Below are 14,559 nucleotides of genomic sequence, written 5' to 3' on the forward strand. Positions count from 1 at the left end.
CAATATTGGAATTGGTGGAGTGGTGAAATTTTGCGTTGGGGGACTAGCCCTCCCGTGTGAAGCTGGGACCCAACGGGTGCCACTTAGTCTAGTAATCTTATATGTTTCAATTAGATCCCCTCTCATCCTAAATTCCAGTATACAAGCCCAGCCACTCCATTCTCTCAGCATATGACAGTCCCGCCATCCTGGGAATTAACCTACGCTGCACTCCCTCAATAGCAAGAATTTCCTTCCTCAAATTTTGAGACCAAAACTGCACACAATACACAATACATTAACATTATCCTACACGCACTAGGGACAATTTACACATACCAAGCCAATTAACCTACAAACCTGTACGTCTTTGGAGTGTGGGAGGAAAACGAAGGTCTCGGATAAAAAAACGCACGCGTTCATGGGGAGAACGTACAAACTGCATACAGACAGCACCTTAGTCAGGATGGAACCCGGATTTCTGGTGTTGCCAGCGCTGTAAGGAAGCAATTCAACCGCTGAGCCACCGTGCCGCCCAAACGTCCACGCCATCGATGCAGACTTGGGTGAGTTCGCCATGCCACTTCCTATAGTCGATGACCGGCTTCTTCATTTTGCTCACATGGAGGGAGAGGTTGTTGTCTTGGCACCATGCGACTGAGGTCTCTATCTTCTTCTTGTAAGTGGTATGTGGTTGAAATCACCATTACCCCGCCTCACATTTGGAAACTATTAGGTTGCCACAATATCAAGTGGTGATTCTCAAATCATAAATTTAAAGGATCCAACAAAATATTGCAGAGGAAAGGCCTGCCCTGGCAATATGCTTTATCACCAAGCAACAAGATCATTCCATTAAGCTACATTATTGGCCAGAACACCACAGTGTATAATTCAATACTGACAAATTCATCGTAAAGTACTTTTGAATATCTTGACGATATGATGGGATCTTATATTTGTCTGACTTACAGGTAGTTGATGGTTATTTTTATTCTGCATAGTGCATTTATTATAATATTTTATTCTAATTATAATTATTCATGCATACATGGCAGAAATGTTGTAATGCAATTGGAGTAGCGATCGGGTGATGCTAGAGATAAGATGCTGGAAACTTGAGTAAAAGACAATGTGCTGGCGAAACTCAGTGGCTCAGGCAGCATCTGCGGAGGGTGAGGGGGGGGGGGGGGGTGGGGGATGGACAGACAACGTTTCACGTCTGGACCATTCTTCAGACTTTTGCACTAGCAATAATCTCTGATTACCGATGCAAAAAGATGCTGCATAGTATGTACAGAATACACCAGCAACAGCATTTTAACCTAAAATTATACTCTTGTACACCTACAAGAATAGCAAGGAGGGACAGCTGCCAGAAAAAACATCCCGTGAACACACGTCATAACGGCCAGCTAGTTATAGAATGGGAAAGGGAGCGGTCTGGGACCAGATTCCTCACCCACCTTTCTGGCCAGGGAGAGATGTGTATTGTGGCAAGATTGTGAATGTTAAAAAAAATGTCTTCTAGGTAATAAGCAAAGCAAGTTCAAATGAAATGCATAAAATAATCTATTTTTGCTTAAAATGCTAATGAAAAAGGATTTAAGGTTCACTACAACTATCTGATAGGAAGTAGCATCTTGCCCACTGAATATAAAACATGAGTTTTAAGCAGTGTAAAATTATTAATTCAGTTCACTTTTTGCTATTAAAAAAAGTTTTGCCTCTTTTGTTTTCGTAAGCCCTGGTAAAGAGGACTGCTGCCAGTCCTCGTGGGCAGGGCATTCTACTTTAATATACTTTGCATTACACTGCCCACATAATAACACATTAACAAATGTGACAAAGCTACATTAGATAACATTTTGTTATATGGAATGCTGCAACAATGTCCTCTGGTAATTCTTCTAAATTATTCCTTTAATACATTGCCATTATGGGCATCCGAGAAATTGTTCAAAATTATTCATTAAATACTCGGAGGTTAGGGACATCCACCATTCAACCACGGCAGTCAAGAAGAAAATCGATAAGTACACGATAAAATATTGCAGACCCACGAGAAAGGGCAGGAGATCGAGAAAAAACACATTCCTCTTGAAAAGAGCTAGCACAAGCTCGATGGACCAAATAACCTCCTTCCCTGTTGTAATCTGTGATTCTGCAAATGTACTACAATAATTTTTTTAATCAGTTAGATAAGTCTCATTCCTAACTATCTCATGTTGAGGTATATTTAATTGCGTTTTCTAGAGTAGGTTGCATTTTTCAGATGAGACATTCAACTGAGGCAATTTGTGCCATCATATGTGGACATGATAGTCCCATTGTACTGCTTGAAAAATAGTAGTGAAATTCTCCCCAGTGCTTGGCGAGTATTTATCATTCAAACTACATCATCTTAAAAAGAGATTATCTGCGTTATTAATCTTGTTGCTGTCTGTCGGACTTCCCTGTCTGCAGATTGGCTGTTGTTTCCCTATATTACAACAGTGACTACATTTCATCAAAAATAGTTAATTGGCTGTGAAGTGTGTTGGGAAGCCCTGAGGTCACAAAAGGCACGAAAAATTGCAAGTCTTTCCTTTCATTGTCTTAATTTTTTTTTAGTCGACGGTATTAAATGGCTTGCTTTCAGTCCTCTGTGAGAATGAAAACCATTTTGGGTGGGACCTATCCAGGACAGATCATGCTTCATTGTGACAAATGTCACATTCATGGGTTATGCAATTTAGGGGATAATGGAATGTAGCTTTATGAATCTCATATATTTTTAATTCATCCGGGTGCAAAAATAAATATCCACCATTTTCAAAGATTGCAATCTAACCTGTTTTACAAGTTATGGGCGAGGGAGCAGATGAAAATGGGCTCAACACACAAATAATACCGAAAAATATTTCAGCTTGTCAGCCAAACAACTGTTTAATGTAAATTTACTTCCACTGCAGAAAATAATTGTGGTTAATGACATTTTATTAGAGCAAGCTAACTCTGCAACCTCTTTATAAATCAGTTCAAAAAATGTGTTACAATACCACAAATTCAAAGTGGCAAATGCCTCTCCTACTGGAAATTGTGGTTTATCAACACATGGACATCACAATAGTGTGATTTGTAAAACCAGATGCTACAAGTTTTTTTTGTTTCAAACTTCATAATAAATACCACAGCTAACTATTAACATCTACAAAACTGCTCATTTGAGAATTTCTAAAATACAAATAAATTAATGCGATGAAATTGAGAAAACAATTTTGTTACATTTAATTTGATGCATTAGTTTGTTGCAAAATTCCAAATTGTTAAATTGGAACAGAAAGCAAAAGTTTTGTATTAATATTTAAACAACAACATGTCTATGAAGACATGGATCAGATTTCAAAATTATTAATTTCTAATTTTTCAAGCTTTGTATGTCCTTCTGCGCGTGTGTGTGTGTGTGTGTGTGTGTGTGCGCTTGCGTGTGTGTGTGTGTGTGTGTGTGTGTGTGTGTGTGTGTGTGTGTGTGTGTGTGTGTGTGTGTGTGTGTGTGTGTGTGTGTGCGCTTGCGTGTGTGTGTGTGTGTGTGTGTGTGCGCTTGCTTGCGTGTGTGTGTGCGCAGAGGACTGAGAAAAATATCAAAACAAATGGATGCAGCTTTTTTTATAAAGCAGTGAAGCGTGCCTGCTGTATATGGAGGAAAATGACACACACATAGCAGTTTAACATTTAGGCCTCGGCTTTTCTTTTGTGCAAGATCAACATTCAGGAGGTCTCTCATTTAATTTCAGGTCCACAAAACAGTAATTTAACGGAACTGGTTTGTTTGTCTGTAAGACAGATTCCTGAGTCAATTTTTAAGCGAACCAGTATATTGCGGTGAGAGTTCAACAGAACATATGTCAGTGGGGGTTCAATGGAATGAACTTACTGTTACCTTTTATACCATAAGTCTTCTTTTCCTGATACTGTCTGAATCTGAAACATCTAATTTAATCCATAGAAGAGCCAGTCTTCCTTTTATTTCCTGTCTGTAGCACAGCAGTCGCCTGTTTCAATTATGAGGTTCGCCAGCTCCTACATTTTTGTTGCTCCATCTGGCTTAGTGTACACTTCCTTGGAAGGCAAAATGCACCAACTGTTTTGATCGGAGACTGATAGAACCCTTGAAAGCTGCAACAATTAATGGTTTAGCTGAACTGATAAGAAGAGAGCCACATTTTTACCCAAATGGGAAAAATTGTAGCAGTGCACTTATAGCAGAATATTAATCCTAATTGAAACCAATTTTCTGTTGCCTGGAGTGCAGAAACCTTTGCTAGATAACAATGTGTAGTAAAACAACAGACACCTATATTTATCGCAGGGAATGTTGGTGGGATTCAATCAATTTTCAAGCAATGCATGATCTACATATCAATCAGTGCAACAAAGGGGAAAACTCAGGGGACAATTTTTTTTTTTTTGCGAAATAGTTTCTCTTGATTATAAGTTATTCTGGGTCAAATCAAATCACATACTTTTTTTTACAAATGGCATTTCTTGTTTTGGGTGGTGTTTTTATTGGGGCGGAGGCAATGGGAAGCTAGAAGCACAATGTTGTGTTGATAATCATAACTGTTTAAAAGTGTTTTTGAACTTCCTGTTGGCCGAGCTTAAACATTTCAAACTTTCTGCTATTGGTAACAATAGTTGCTGACAAGTCACTTATCGCCAGATTTACAAACTAATAAGCGAAACAATGTTCACACGAAGGTGACATTATGCCACTAAAATATTGTGCCAGCACTTCAGCGCATAACAATCCTTATCAAAAGCAAATAACTTGCATATAGCGTCCAACATTTTCATCATCTCTACATCCCCAGTTAATCAGAATATTTTGTTTTGTTGCACAATTGGTTAATCAAAAATGCTCTTTTGCAAAGGGGATGTAGACTTGATCAGCTTCTCATTTCCTTTTCCTGCTCAGAGTGAAAAAGGGGCACTCAGCTTTACTATTGTATAAAGTTTTATCTCATTGTGTTCAGCAACAAAAAAAAAAGTCTCAAGCCGTGCACAGCCAGGATGCAAGTTAAATTCAAACTTTTAGTTTTCGATATTTTGCCAAAAAATGTACTACTTCGTTTCAGTAATGCAAGTTATGGCAAGATGACATTAACTTTTGAGTTTCCATTAGGTTTCCTTCAGAACTATGAATTATTTTTAGTTAACTTTGAAGACTAGGCACCTTTCAGGCAAAGAGAATGGAACAGAGATCAGTTCCCATGCCACAATCAATGATTCTCAGCTGCTAACTCCTGGGACATGCGATAATGCCCCACAGTAACTGATTTTTTCCTTCCTCCCTCTGGGAGTCTGGCCTCCACTGAACTGGTAACAGTGTGAGAAATCACAGATGAAAATTCACGTCCTGCCACATTTGCAAGGGTGAGAAAAATGCTTCAATGCCACTGTAGCAGGACACACTACTTGAAACTACTGACGGGAAAATAGCCGTAAAGATCCCGTTTCTTTGAAAGAAAAGTACGAGAAAATCTTAAAATCTTCAAAAGTTGGATGGAAATCTTTCATTTCTCCAAACATCACCCACCCCCAATCTCCACCACGCCCCCTCAGTTTCCAATTGTTGATGTTGGCAGCGAGTTTTGCAGGCAAGACACACGCTGTTCACCAGCAGAACTGCATATGTTTGGAGCTTAAGTTGCGACAAGCCTGGTCCCCAGTGCACCATCAGTGTCATAGCATATTTCACCCCACAGTGCCCTCCATAATGTTTGGGACAAAGACCCGTCATTAATTTATTTGCCTCTGTTCTCCACAATTTGAGAATTGTAATAGAAAAAAAAATTACATGTGGTTAAAGTGCACATTGTCAGATTTTAATAAAGGCCATTTTTATACATTTTGGTTTCACCATGTAGAAATTACAGCAGTGTTTATGGGGTGGGAGATTGCAACCTTCACATTGTCCACCCTGTTTCGACTAATGCAATCAACCCGACGTGCACAAACAAATAGATCAAATAGAACAAGTTAACTTGCAACTCTAAGCTGTGCACGCCATACGCAAGAAGAAGAAGGAAGCAGTGTTTATACATAGTTCCCACCATTTCAGGGCACCAAAGTGTTTACACAGCAGTCATGTAAATGAAAGTATTTTGTTGCATATCCTTTGCATGCAATGGCTGCTTGAAGTCTGCGATTCATGGACATTACCAGTTGCTGGGCGTCTTCTCTGGTGATGCTCTGCCAGGCCTGTATTGCAGCCATATTAACCGTATGCTTGTTTTTCGGGGCTAGTCCCCTTCAGTTTTCTCTTCAGCATATAAAAGGCATGCTCAATTGGGTTCAGATCGGGTGATTGACTTGGCCACTCAAGAATTGACCATTTTTTAGCTTTAAAAAACTCCTTTGTTGCTTTAGCAGTATGTTTTGGATCATTGTCTTGCTGTGGAATGAACTGCCGGCCAATGGGTTTTGAGGCATTTGTTTGAACTTGAAAAGATAGGATGTGTCTATGCACTTCAGAATTCATTATGCTACTACCATCAGCAGTTGTATCATCAATGAAGAAAAGTGAGCCAGTACCTTCAGCAGCCATACATGCCCGAAATAACACCCCAACCAATGTGTTTCACAGATGAGGTGGTATGCTTTGGATCTTGGGCAGTTCCTTCTCTCCTCCATACTTTGCGCTTGCCATCACTCTGATATAAGTTAATCTTTGTTTCATCTGTCCACATGACCATTTTCCAGAACTGTGGTTGCTCTTTTAAGTACTTTTGGCAAACTGTAACCTGGCCATCCTATTTTTGCAGCTAACCAGTGGTTTGCATCTTGCAGTGTAGCCTCCGTATCTCTGTTCATGATGTTTTCTGCGGACAGTGGTCATTGACAAATCCACACCTGACTCCCGAAAGAGAGTTTCTGATCTGTCGGCCAGATATTTGGGGATTTTTCTTTATTATAGGGAGAATTCTTCTGTCATCAGCTGTGGAGGACTTCCTTGGCCTGCCAGTCCCTTTGCGATTAGTGAGCTCACTAGTGCTCCCTTTCTTCATAATGATGTTCCAAACAGTTGATTTTGGTAAGCCTATGGTTTGGCTGATGTCTCTAACAGTTTTATTCTTGTTTCTCAGTCTTATAATGGCTTATTTGACTTTCATTGGCACAACTTTGGTCCTCATGTTGATAGACAGCAATAAAAGTTTCCAAAGGTGATGGAAAGACTGGAGGAAATTAAACACACCTGAGCAATTACAAACACCTGTGAAGCTATATGTCCCAAACATTATGGTGCCTTGAAATGGGAGGACTATGTATAAGCACAGCTGTAATTTCTACATGATAAAACCAAAATGTATAAAAATGGCCTTTAATAAAATCAGACAATGTGCACTTTAACCACATGTGATTTTTTCAATTACAAATCTCAAATTGTGCAGTACCGAGGCAAATAAATAAATGATGGGTCTTTATCCCAAACATTATGGAGGGCACTGTAAGTAGTCAGACACGATGAAGCACAGAACAATAGGGGACTCTGGTGCGCATATTACATTTCTGAAGATAGCAAGCATGACAGATTGATAGTTAAGAGAGCACCATCTTATTACTTGCTTTTATCGGATGAGGCACAGAATACAAGAATAGGGTACGCTAAGTAGAGATGGTCGACAGCTTCAAGTTCTTAGGAATAAATATCACCATCAATTTGTCCTGGACCAGCCACATCAAAGCGATGGCCAAGTTCCCCCCCCCCACCCCCCGCCCCACACACCACACACACACACACACACACACACACACACACACACACACACACACACACACACACACACACACACACACACACACACACACACACACACACACACACACACACACACACACACACACACCCACACACACACACCACAGCACACCAGCACTTCTACTGCCCATAGAAGGCTTAGGAAGTCTGGAATGTCCCCAACAAACCTCACTAACGTTGACAGAAGCATCTTAGAACACATTTTATCGGGATGCATGGTTTGAGAATTATAGTTAAGGGAAATGACGGTTTAAATTGGGATTTTCTATGGAAAGGTCGAATCCATTATTAAGGAGGTATGTGAAGGTCATTTAGAAAATCTTAATACAATCAAGCAGAGTCAACCCAGTTTAATGATAGAGAATAAAAGTCGAAAATATTGGAAATATTTAGCAGATCAGGCTGCTTCATTTTTATCCTCTTTAACTCTCTTTCTCTTCCCACAGATCCAGCATGACCCACTGTGCAATTTTACCCTTTTGTTTTTATTTTGGATTTCCAGCACCTGTGGATTTTTTTGTTTCACTTATGAAAAGGGAAAATATGTTTCACAAGATTGTTAGAGCTCTTGGAGAACATAATGGGTAAGATGGATGAAAGGAATGAGTTTGTGTTATACAGTAGCCATAGATTTATGGAAGGTGTTCAATACATAAAAGGCTACTTAAGTAATCATAGCAAATGGGTAGTGTGGATGAGGGATTGCAAACAGTAAATCTACATGTATATGGGTGATTTCCAGGTTGGAGTGATGGAAGGATCAGTGCTGGTTTCTCGACTAATTTATATTAATGACTTGATTAAGGGATTGAGTGTATTGTAAACAAATGTGCTGTTCTCGAAAGATGGGAAAGTAAATGGTAAGACGGAGACAAATGGGTCCATAGAGAACATGAGGTAAGTTGACAAGATGGGAAACATCTGACAATTGGAGTATAATGTGATGCTCTCTGCATGCGTAGATGGAGAGGAAAAGCAGAATATTGTTTAAATGGAGAGAGCACATAGAATGCTGCTGAACAGAATGAAGTTCACAGGAAATACAGAAAGTTAGCATGTACATTGAACAAATAATTAGGAAGGCATAAGGGATGGAACATAAGTTTTGCTGCATTTGTATTGGGATTGGGTGCGATCACGCTTAGAGAACTGTGTTATAGTCAATAGACAATAGGTGCAGGAGTAGGCCATTCGGCCCTTCAAGCCAACACCGCCATTCAATGTGATCATGGCTGATCACCCCTAATCCGTACCCCATTTCTGCCTTCTCCCCATATCCCCTGACTCTGTCATCTTTAAGAGCCCTATCTAGCTCTCCCTTGAAAGTATCCAGAGAACCGGCCTCCATCGCCTCTGAGGCAGAGAATTCCACAGACTCACAACTCTCTGGGTGAAAAAGTGTTTCCTCATATCTGTTGTAAATGGCTTACCCCTTATTCTTAAACAGTGGTCCCTGGTTCTGGACTGCCCCAACATCGGGAACATGTGTGTCCATGTTCTAGTGTGTCCAAACCTTTTAACATTCTTATATGTTTTAATATGATTCCCTCTCATCCTTCTAAACTCCAGAGTATAGTCTCAAATAAAGAAAGACACTTGAGTTGGAGACCTTCCAGAGGAGGTTCGTTAAGTTGATTTTTGGAATGATGGGAATATCGTGCTTTATGAGGTAAGTTGTGCCATTGTCAATGAAGACTAGCAGAATAAGATATATTTGAAATGAAAGTTACATAAAATTCTGAAAGAGCTTGAGAAGATAAGTGGTGAGATCATGTTTTCAGGATTGGGAAAATCCTAACGATAAGAAATAGATCAATTGATTTTCGGATAGATTCAGAAAAAGGTCATCTATATATTACTAAAACTCTCATCTTGTTTGTTTATTTGTTTGTTTGTTTGTACCCGTGTGAGTGACTCCTGGAAACTCCGCCAAAACGGTACATGATAGCGCTACGATTTTTGGCGCACCTTACTCACCACTGTCCTGGGGTGTGCAATAGCCAAGTTTCGTTCAGATTGATGCTGTATTTTACAAGTTACTGACATTTTAATCTTTACAATAATTACTTTTTAAAACAAATTTCCACTCGCCCTGCCCGTCAGCCATGTCACAATGACATCACAATGGGATCTCATTTACATTAACAATCGGGATTTGTCAAAAAACCCCTCAATTTTAAACAAATTCTTCCGTTTTCATTCACAATGTCACAATGGAATCCCGAATGTCATTCACATAAAACATCGCTATTTTCAAAAAACCTACTTTTTAATCAAATTCTTCAGTTTTCCTTAACAACTAATATTGTGTTTAGGTTATTTTAAAGACAAATCACTATTTTCATTGTGGGGGGTGGGATAGAGTGGGGGTTTCATTTTTAAATAACTGAAAGTCTCCCCCCACGTGTGCAGTGAGCCCGGTATCCTCGCTTGCGGGATTTGAAATTACCGCGGTGCTGAGGCTGGTGCTGGGTCTGGGGGCGGCGGCCAGCAGAGAGGGAGAGGCGCGGAACCCGGGGCGAGGGCTATGCCGCAGTCTAGGCCTCTCCCTCCCCCTCCCCCGGCTCCAGGCTGCTCGGCCCGTCCCACCCCACAGCCCCCGCCTCAAGTAAAACTTCTTCGCCGACGTGCTGGAGAAAACTGGACCAGCAGTGATTTACATCGAGATCCTGTGGATGTGAGGAGGGAGAGGGGAGAGTAGGGAGGGAGAGGTAGGGAGTGGGGGATAGAGGGAGAAGGGCAGTGGGGGGAGGTGAGGAGGGAAAATAGGGGGGTGCGATGGGGGGAGAGAGGAAAGAAGAGGGAGGATGAAGAGGAGGGGGAGAGAGTGCTGGGTGATGAGGGGGAATGAAGGAGGATAGTGTTAGGAAGGTAATAGAGGAGGGGAGGGGGAAGAAGAGGAGAGGAGGGGAGGGAAGGGGTGAGGGTAGGATTGGCGGAGGGTGGGTAGACGGAGGATAATGAAGGAGGGGAATAGGGAACTGAAGGGGGAGAGTGAGATGCGTTCACATTGATCTTACATTTTACAAGTTATTGCCATTTTAAACTTTAAAAACGCATTCCCACTTCGCATTCCCACTTGCCGGCTGCGCCTACGCGGTTGGGTGATGGTTGCCGTGATTCGCGTCACAACAGGGATCTCTGGTGTTACAACGGGAATCCATCAGCCGTGCGTGCGTAGTTAGGGGCTATGGATGAGTGCTGGAATATTGCGTTGGGGGAATGGGCCCAACAAGTCCGCAGTTGATCTAGTGATCTTTAAAACAGAGATGAAGAGGCATTTAATCTCTCAGAAGGTTGTAAATCTATAGAATTCTCTACTGCAGAGAGTTTTGGGAGGCTGAATCATTGACTACATGGAATGTTAAGAGAAAGATTCTTGTTCTGGAGTTAATAATTATGGGGAATAGGCAGAAAAATGGAACCGACGACAAGATTAGATTTGTTACATTTTATTAGATGTCAGAGCAGCTTGAGGGGCCATTTGGCCAACCCCTCATATATTCATAATCGTAATTTATTAGCCAAGTATGTTTTGCAACATATGAGGAATTTGATTTGCCATAGAGTCATACCAAAAAAGCAACAAGACACACAACTACATAAAAATTTGACATAAACATCCACCACAGCGGCTCCCCCACATTCCCCACTGTGATGGAAGGCAATAAAGTCTTATCTTCTTTCCTCCTTTGGTTGGGGGAGTCGAACCATCCGCAGCCGGCAATCGAGCACCCACGTCAGGGCGGTCTAAGCTCCCGCATCGGGACAGTCAAAACTCCCGCAGCTTGGAGTTCCCGAAATTGGTCCCTAACCAGGGACTGCGAGCTTCACGATGTTAAAGTCCGCAGCTCGGAGCACCAAAGGCCGACCCCTGGCAGAGGGATCGCCCGCTCCAAGATGTTAAAGTTTACAGGCTCTGCGGTTTTGGAGCTCCAGAAGTCCCAAACAAGAGGCCGCCAACTCCACGATGTTAGGCCGCAGTGGAGTCGGAGATACAACCCGGAAAAAGTCGTATCTCCATCAAGGCAAGAGATAAAAAATGTTTCCCCCCAACTTCCCCCATCCACCCAGCACCACCCCCACAAATACAAAAATGAAAGATATGGTACAGCATACATTTTACAACAAACTAAAAACAACAAAGAATGAAAAAAACCTAAGACAGACCGTTGGCGAGGCAGCCATCGTACAATTTGTTCTTATGTATGATATTGAGGGGAGATTTAAATGAAGTGTTAAGAGCATTTGCTACAGCAGAGAAATCAGTGAATAGGAAGCCTAGATTTAAGTTAATGGTAGACAGTTTAGAGAGAAATTGAAGAAGAGAACTTTGAGATCAATTGATTTTTGGATATTAAGAGGAGCAGGGAATATGGGATTTGCGCAGGAAACTGGCGTTGAGGTAAATTAATGAGCAATACAGTAATGAAATCGCAGAGCCTACACAAGGGGGCTGAATAGTCTATTTTTGCTTCCTTTTGCAAACACCATGGATGAAAACTGAAGAAGGGTTTTGGCCCGAAACGTTGCCTATTTCCTTCGCTCCATAGATGCTGCTGCACCCGCTGAGTTTCTCCAGCTTTTTTGTGTACCTTCGATTTTGCCAATTCAAAATAGTTAAAATTAGGAATTATAGAAACATAGAAAATAGGTGCAGGAGGAGGCCATTCGGCCCTTCGAGCCAGCATTTATTGTGATCATGGCTGATTGTCCCCAATCAATAACCCGTGCCTGCCTTCTCCCCATATCCCTTGATTCCACTAGCCCCTAGAGCTCTATCTAACTCTCTCTTAAATCCATCTAATGATTTGGCCTCCACTGCCCTCTGTGGCAGGGAATTCCACAAATTCACGACTCTCTGGGTGAAAACGTTTTTTTTTTCACTTCAGTCTTCAATGGCCTCCCCTTTATTCTAAGACTGTGCCCCTGGTTCTGGACTCGCTCAACATTGGGAACATTTTTTCTGCATCTAGCTTGTCCATTCATTAACATGCAACTATTCCTATGTAAAGGGATAGTAATGGTATGAATCTATCTGCATTGGCCTTCAATATGTCTTTAAACTGATAAAAAGCAGTTCTGAATACATCCTATTCAAGTGGTTGAACAAGTACTCTTGCACTTCATGGGAAGGATGTTCACTGATGAGTCTAAAAGCTTTTAGGGAAAATTCCAGACTAAACTGCAAGTTCCAGAATAACTACATGTACATGTTGATTGTGACAAGGCTTGTATGCTATAATGGGATATATATTTAAATTGAACAGTATCACTGGCAAAAATGCATCCCCAACCCTCAATGAATTCTATGCTTGTTTGAACAGAAGAACAGCGAAATGACGTCAACCCAATCAGCCTCGGAACCACTTACACCCACGGTCATTGTTGCAGATGTCAGGTGGCCTTCCTGAGAATGAACTCATGGAAAGCAATTGGCCTGGATGGAGACAGGTCTTGCCCTCAGAACCTGCATGTGCCAGCTGACAGAAGTATTTGTGAACATCTTTAACCTTTCCCTACAGGGTTCTGAGGTTCCCATCCATTTTCGGGAGGTTACTATAATCATGATGCCAAAGAAAAACAAAGCAGCTTGCCTTAATGACTATCGTTCAGTACCTCTGTCATTCATCATCATCATGAAGAGCTTCGAGAGGCTGGTCATGGTGCATATCAACTCCAGCCTGTCAGACACCTTTCGATCTGCTGTATTTTAGGAAGGCCTCAGGAAAGCAGCCAACATAATCAAGGACCGTTCACACCCAGGTCATTCTCTCTTCCCCCCTCTCCTGTCAGCCATTAGATACAAAAGCTTGAAAGTATGTATCACCAGATTCAAAAGCAGCATGATCCCTGCTGTCATCAGACCCTTGAGCAGACCTCTCATCAGCTGATACATACCCGATCTCTCAATCTACCTCATTGATACCCTTCCATTTTTTATAAATCTACACGTAAGATCTGTGGCTGTATCACTATATTCTGCACTCCTTTTCCTTTTGTTTCTTGTTTCCTGTTTCATTTTTCCTTTTGCACTACCCATGTTCTCATGTATGGCATCAGTTGCCTGGATAGTATATAAAAAAACTGTATCTCGGTATACTTGATAATAATATATACACCTGAACCTACCCTTATAATTAGGATGAACATATATTTGCCTATTATGGTTAGAGCCATCGCTTTTTTTGTGATCTCTAAATATTTAAACTTCATTATTTTGTTTTCTGGCCTTGTGCCATGTAGGTTTATTAACCATATGTACCAGCACCTTTTTAGTTAGGACTAACAATAATTTTGACAAAGAATTCAACGAAAATTAATGATTCTTCTTATGCCTGGTAATATTGTTCTATCAAACAGATGTTTCAATGATTCAATTATACTTTATTGTCACATGTACCTTGGTATAGTGAAATTCTTTGTTTTTGCATACAATACACAGTACACAAAAAACCACAACGTTTCTTACCCCGACAAAGTTATAAAATATTAGAATCATCTTGGTGCCACCACCCCCCCCACCTTTTGTTCCCGATGAGCAACAATCATATTTAATTGCATTCTCTACTAATTAGTTGAAAATGATTTGGTTGAAATATTTGATAGAGGCCTTTGGAAAGATATCCACAACTGCAGATGCAAAGAGACAAAGTCTGAGGTACTGTATTTGGAGGGAGCTCAGCAGAAAGGTATCTTGAAACATTATTCCAATGCGATGCAAGTTCAGCAATGTTGGCATGGATGATCGCTACGTTTACATGTCATTCAGGAGTAGA

General features: G+C 41.0%; 1 protein-coding gene across 1 annotated transcript in view; it reads right to left on the bottom strand.

The window, feature by feature from the left end:
• Positions 1–14,559, bottom strand: part of gmds (GDP-mannose 4,6-dehydratase) — a 645,529-nt gene that overhangs the window by 193,678 nt on the left and 437,292 nt on the right. The window lies entirely within an intron of this gene.

This window comes from Leucoraja erinacea, chromosome 2 (assembly GCF_028641065.1).
Source record: "Leucoraja erinacea ecotype New England chromosome 2, Leri_hhj_1, whole genome shotgun sequence".
Lineage (NCBI taxonomy): Eukaryota > Metazoa > Chordata > Chondrichthyes > Rajiformes > Rajidae > Leucoraja > Leucoraja erinaceus.